Genomic DNA, 7,057 nt, shown 5'->3' on the forward strand with positions numbered 1-7,057 from the left:
AAAAATTTTTTTTAAGAACGAGGGAGTGCGTATGAGTAACACGCTTTTAATGACTCTTTGCATTGTGCTCACATTCCCTTAAATGGTGTTCCCAGAGATGCTCAGACTCAAGCCCAACTGGCATCTCTAGGGAGAGGCAGATACTGGTGAAAAAGACACAGGAGTTGGGATGGGAGATGTGGCAAAAGGAGAAAGCAGTCATCCAGTTAGAGATCAGCCCTCAGTTTCAAGGCCAGCTTCGGGCATGCTGGCCTCAGGCTGGAGCTGGGGTCAGAAGGAGAGGCAGCTGCAGGGCAGCTATCATTTAGGTCAGGCAGAAGCTGGTCCAGCATCCTTTGTGTACAGAGGTGTTCCTCTGTGGTGCATATTGGTGTATCTTGAAAATCATCACTTGTCTTCACTAGTTTGGCACACTCAGCACAGGTCTTTGCCTGCTTAAGTTTATCAGTAAGATTCTTTATCTCTTCTTCATATTTGTCTCCATTCTGAGAGTACTTTTCTGCAGCAGCTCTCAGACACCAGGTTCTGCTCCATCAGGTCTGATGTCTTCCTCCATCTTCCAGCAGCTCTGAACTCTGCCAGTTCACTTCACTCCTCTGTGCATTCCAGGTCCTCCCTCAGTGATCACCAGCTTCCAGGCCACTCCTTCATACATCCGATCTGCCTCTTCCACAATGTGCTCTGCTTGTCCGAATTGGGTTTTCTGGAGTTCCATCTTTGCTTCATCTTTTAAGGCTCCATTTTCAATAGCCTTCATACCTGTCTTGTTCTCAGTAGTAGGTTTCTGGGCTTCCTCCAGCTTTTGCAGGGCAGTGGCCAGGTGCTCCTGGGCAGGGTCCATCTCTTCCTCAACCAGCTGGATCCTGCGGTTTTAGGAGACCACCTCGGCCTCAGCTTGCTCCCAGACTCACCTTTCCCCTTCATTTCCCACTCCAGGGGCTTGGCCCTTTCCTCTGCACCACTGGCCTGCTGCTGCAGAACCAGCATCTTCACTGCCTCGATAGTAGTGGTCCTGGCCATGGTGCCCACCCAGCTGCTGCCAGCACTCGGCTTCCTGCCTCCTGTACTCGGCACTGCAGCCACATCTCTATCTCTGTTTCTTAGATTTTATTTTTGGGGTACCTGGGTGGCTCAGTCGGTTGAACGTCTGACGTTGGCTCAGGTCATAATCTCACGGTTTGTGGGTTCGAGCCCCGTGTCGGGGTCTGTGCTGGCAGCTCAGGGCCTGGAGCCTGCTTTGGATTCTGTGTCTCCCTCTCTCTGCTCCTCCCCTGCTCATACTCTGTATCTCTCTCTGTCTCTCTCTCTCTCTCTGTCTCTCTGTCTCTCTCCATCCCCCCCCCTCCAAAAAAAAACATTAAAAAAATAAAGATTTTATTTTTAAGTAGTTTCTACACCCAACACGTGACTCAAACCCACAACCCCCAGATCAAGAGCTGCATGCTCTGCTGACTGAGCCATCCAGGTGCCTCTACAGCTACTTCTCTTTAATGTTTTTTGGTTATATGAGACAGAAAGCTTCAAACCAGCTTAACAAAAGGGAATTTACTGGCTCATTGATGGCTCCAGAGAACTGCCTTTAGGTAGTGCTGAGTTCAGGGGCTTAATAGCATCCTCCAGACTCGGAATCTGTCCATCTCTCAGCTTCCATTTCCTCTGGATTGACATAATTCAGGCATAGCTTTCTTCTTGGTGACAAAATGGCCATGCAGAGATCCAGCTTTCTTAGTCACTCAGTGAAGGAAGGTTCCCTTTTCCAGTCACTGCGGTACTCAAATGAGTCTCACTGGTGGACATGGCTGTGTGTCCCTTCCTGAAACAGTCATTCTGCCCAGGAACATAGAATGTGGGAATGGCCATATTTACCTTGATCATCCACTTTTGGAGGGATAGGGACAGACTTACATAAGCCAAGAGGGAGCATATTATTAGCCCAAAGGAAAATTAAAGTTCTGCTACAAAAAAATTTAGATGTCTATTATAGTTTTAATTTTGCTAAAGATGTTTTCTGATAAAAAGACAAAATATTATGTTGTCACATTTAAGTTTTTCTGTAATTTCTTGACTAACTTTAAGACTTAAAAAGCCACAGGATCAACAAAATTACTTTTTATTTTCTTCAATTTTTTATGGTTTATATTTTTGTATGTATCTTTTAAGTAAACTAGAACTATATAGAGTTAAAAGTCAAATAAATTACTAAAAATTTTAGTAATATTTATCACTGAAACTGATTTATCACCTTCACAACATAAATTTTAGTGAACACTACTTTCTATTTCTAAGCCTCTTATTGACTTTTTAATGTCTGTTTTTTAAAGATTTTAAGTAATCTCTAAACCTAATTTGGGGCTTGAACTTAAAACCCCAAGAGATCAAGAGTTGCAGGTTCCATGACAAAGCCAGCCAGGTGCCCCTTTTCTGTGTATTCTTATGCCAGCGCTATAGTATTTTAGTTACTGTAGCTATGTAATAGGCTTTGATATTTGGTGGGGCAAATAAATGGCAGGTAGCTTGAATGACAGGGGATAGGAAGACCTGGAGTCAAGAGTTTTACCTACCACAGTAGAGCTTGTTTTTACCCAGAAGAGGCTGCCTGTGCATGTGGGCTCTCCTGGAGCTGAGGTTAAGGAGTATTGAAAGGGAAGAGAGAGTAAGAAAGCAGGGTCATAGGGCCATGGAACCCAAACGTTGCTACTGCTTTAAAATATGGTAGTGCCTGTGTATTACCAGGCACTAGAGAAGATGTGGTCTTCTCTATTTGGAGCTCAAGGCAATTTATTATGTAGGCAGTTGCTTTTTAGAACATTCTTTTTTTTTTTTTCTGACTTGTTTTTGACATCTCCAAGTTAGGCTATTGATGCCACTCATGCTTGAGAGAGTGAAACCAGTTCCACGTTAGCACTTCGTGAGCTTGTTGCTTCCAGGACTATTTACCAGGGAGAGAGGGTGGTACCTAACACTGAGAAATGACAGCCAACGGTTACATAAGCCTGTCATGAGGGCTACTGGAAACATTCAGGGAACAAAGGGGCCCCCTGCCCTCCTGATAACATCACTTAAGTGATGTCCTTTTTATCCTGTTGTAAGGCTTATTCTGTCTCTACTGCAGTTCAGAAGGGAATCTTAGAAGGGGTATTATGCTTCTCTTTAGCCATCAAATGTTTATTAAACTTAAAAAAATATGTTTGTTTTTGAGAGAGAGAGAGCATGCATGCGTAGGGGAAGGGCAGAGAGAAAAGGAGACAGAGGATCCGAAGCAGGCTCCACGATGTAAGCGCATAGCTCGACATGGAGCTTGAACCCAGGAACCAAACTGAGATCATGACTTGAGCTGAGGTTGGATGCCCATCCGCCTGAGCCACCCAGGCACCCCAAATGTTTATTAAACTCTTAATATTTGCTGGGCATTGTGCTTGGGAATTTTAATATAAATAAAATATTATTCCCTTTTTAAAGGGTCCACTGTCAGGTCCAGTAGTTCTTAGTTCCTTGCATTTGCATTCTCAAAATTTAGGCTCCCACTCTGAGGACTTAAGGCACTTGACATTGCCCCTTGTGGTCCATTTAGAGGTCAGAATAAATTGCCTTCCATGTTTAAACAGATTCTATAACTTTTAGGGTTCCCACTTTGTGGAAGGAAATAGCCCACCCCACCCTCCACCATATCTCCTTCTGTTATCCCAGGCCTGACTCTGTTGGTAAGCATGCAGTATGAGGCTCTTTTTAAAAAATTGCTACTCATGATAGAATATATTGCTTTATTTTTCAAACTCAATGTGCCCCTTTTGCTAATGTTGACATGACAGGATTTTCTTACCCTGGACATCTTAAATCTGGACTCTTCCAAGCCTGAGCTTTACCTTATAAAGCTCCATTGTTGCATTTTTGGAATTCAAGGTAGTTATGATTATATTTTATTCAATTCCTATGAAATTCTGTTGTTAACAGGGACATTCTGGTGGGTCAGAAGATGAACTTGTAGCTTCGTCAAAACCATTTAACTCTCAACAAAGCAAAGATACAGTGGCTCTGGGTGCTTCTCAGTAGCCAGGGATGTGCTTCTTTCTTCATTGATCCTATTAAGTGACCAGATCCTGTCTTTTGGGGTAAAAAATATCCATGTAATTATATGCTCTAATTTATCATTCAGTGATCCATATTAGTTATGTCGCCTTCTTGCATTCCGTCATCTGAGCCCCCCCCTGAGTTGTGAGGCTATTACCCTCTCAGGAAGGCACTGACTTACTCATCAAGGGGGACTACTTCCTCTCCATTCTGCTCTGTCTCCCTGGAAGCCTTCCAACAGGACATCAGCATTTACAAATTGATTTGTACTACCTTGGCCAGAATGTAATTCTAATTCCAGTTTCATCTCCTGTAGGCCTTCTACAAAATTCCAACTATTCCTGTCTGAGTTTCCCTTTCTTGTAGTCCAATAGTTGCCCCTCAGTTATATTTATTTGCTGATTTTTTGACAAAAATCTACCTTTTGTCAATCTTCTTTATCCTTCAAGGGTCCTGTTTATTTTCTAGCTCTTCCAAGAGGCTTACCTGAATACTCAAGCTGACTTCAAAGTCACAGTCACTTATATGTTACTAATTTGGTACTTAATTATTAAACACCTTGTATCACAGTGTAGCGGTTAAGTTCATAGGCCTTAGAGATAGTTCTCTGGGTTTTTGAGCTGCTTAAATTTGGGCAAGTTATTTACCACTTCTAGGTTTCAATTTCTCCATTGGCTTGGTAAAACAGGGCTAAGAATGACCTTTCCTGGTATCACAGCAGAGTCCATCTAGTGTTCTGTATGTAGTAGATGCTCAAGAAGTAAGGAGGAAGTGCTTGAAGCTTCTTTTTGACAATGATGGGTTTGCTTTAGAAAATAGTTGCCTGGGACACCTGGGTGGCTCAGTGGGTTAAGCATCCTACTTTGGCTCAGGTCATGCTCTCACATTCTGTGAGTTCGAGTGCTGACAGCTCAGAGCCTGGAGCCTGTTTCGGATTCTGTCTCTCTGCCCCTCCCCCACTTGTGCTCTGTCTCTGTCTCTTTCTCTCAAAAATAAATAGACGTTAAAAAAAAAAAACGTTTCTTAAAAAAAAGTAGTTTCCTTCTGCAAAATTTCTCATGTATGTTGAATAAAAGTGGTCTATAGGCAAAAATCTTTTTGAATTCTTAGATTAAGGATTATGGACTAATGCATTATGGTCTCAAATTTTCTGAATTAACAATGTGATGAAATTAACTCAATCTCATTGGAGCTCAAAACAGGGTGATAACAATTGTCATATACTTCCCTGACAGGTGTCAGAAGAATGAATAACACATTAACAAAAGAGTGTGGCCATATGTAAATTACTGAAACATTGAGAGTTTCTGGCCTTTCTCATGAATGATATTGAAAGGAATTTAAATAGATTTTTAGGAAGTTTTCTTTGTGAATTGGTTTCTCTTAGATTTTCCCAGCAGTCTTCTTGGTCATGTTTAACCATTGTCATTTAAGTGAGGATTGATTTAGTAGCAGAGTTCCCCCCCCCCCCCCCCCCCCCCCCCCGAGCTTGTTTTAATGTTATTTTCAGAGAGTTACTGGCTGGCCCTAATTTGGTGTATCCTGTAGGTCAAGGCTTTTCATTTTGTGCCATTATATTGTCCCTCTTTTGAAGCCTCTCTGGTTGGCTCATAATTTCTAGTTTGAGTTCTGTGACAAGTAACCTGTGGGATCTTAGGACCTTATTTTCTAAACAAAGAGATAAATTTGATGATTCTCAGTAATTCTGAACATTAGCATATTTCCTTTAACATCACCATCAATTGTATGTATGTGGTGGAGGAAACACTATATTAACTGTATACAGTTTTTATATATGATTTTTTATAATAAATGGTCAGTATAATTTTATGCCATTTTCATAACTACCACAATCAAAATTTGTGTTTAAGCCTTTTACACTTCAGCATTCAAATGTTCTTAGTCACTGGCTTTTATAAATGACATACTGGTACACTGTTCTTCTTGCTTTTAACTGCATCATTTTTAGGACTTAGAGTGTAATCTTGTCGAGATTTCCAGAACTTTGCATTTTCATTTCCTTTTTGGTTCAATTCATACATATGAAAATTACATATAAACACATGATATATAATCAATACATAATATATCACATATATGCAATATATAATCCACTAAAGAGAACAATGATGTAATATATATATATATATAAATTATACTTTATATATATAACTTTTCCTTAATTGAATTATATATAAAATATAATATGTATTGAATATATATAATTTTATCCTTAATTGAATTGTGTATTGAAGGTCAGCTGGAAGATTTTGTCAGATAGATGTTCTAGCTGAAGGTTAGTCTCCATGATACATGGATTCGTTCTTCCAATTTCTACTAATTTAAACAATTCTGAGTGGTTCCAGAAGCTTCTGTTGCCTCTGATCACGTTGCCTGTGTGAAACAAATTTCTGTAAATTGAACACAATTGGAAAAATTAATGCTATATTACGTGTGTGTGTGTGTGTGTGTGTGTGTGTAATCTTTTGAAGATATTTTAAACCAAAGGTTGGAATCCAAATTTGAGTTAAAAATTCAATAAAATTGCTTCCAACAATAAAAATAACATGACTGAAGTGGTTGGATGAATGTTCACCTTCAAATATTTACCATTTTGCAGATGTGCAGGCAATAATGACTATTGGCACTTCATAACTTATTCTGCTGCCTAGAGGTTGTCAGATATTTTTTTAGACATCTATTCTGTGGATCTCAATTTTAGAAATGTTACAATGGAAAAATTATATCTTGGAAACAAGAAAGCATGGTGTATAACTGTCAATCAAGTGTAACTTATTTTCCCTTGCTACCCTGCTCCCAAGGGCAGGTTAGTATTATTTATATTGTTTTGCCATAAATATGGCCCTTAAAATATTTAAGGGTTTGAAAGCCACAAATATTGATGATGTTGGGTGTGGCCCAAATAAAGGCCACTATATTGCATGAAAATCTTGGTAAGAGTTTTGGTACCCTCTCATTCTTCAGGGGA

At 40.1% G+C, this 7,057-nt stretch overlaps 1 pseudogene; it reads right to left on the minus strand.

The window, feature by feature from the left end:
• Positions 1-206: 206 nt before the first annotated feature.
• Positions 207-1,020, minus strand: LOC125168061 (tropomyosin alpha-3 chain-like; annotated as a pseudogene).
• Positions 1,021-7,057: the final 6,037 nt, after the last annotated feature.

Source organism: Prionailurus viverrinus, chromosome B3, assembly GCF_022837055.1.
Source record: "Prionailurus viverrinus isolate Anna chromosome B3, UM_Priviv_1.0, whole genome shotgun sequence".
Classification (NCBI taxonomy): Eukaryota; Metazoa; Chordata; class Mammalia; order Carnivora; family Felidae; genus Prionailurus; species Prionailurus viverrinus.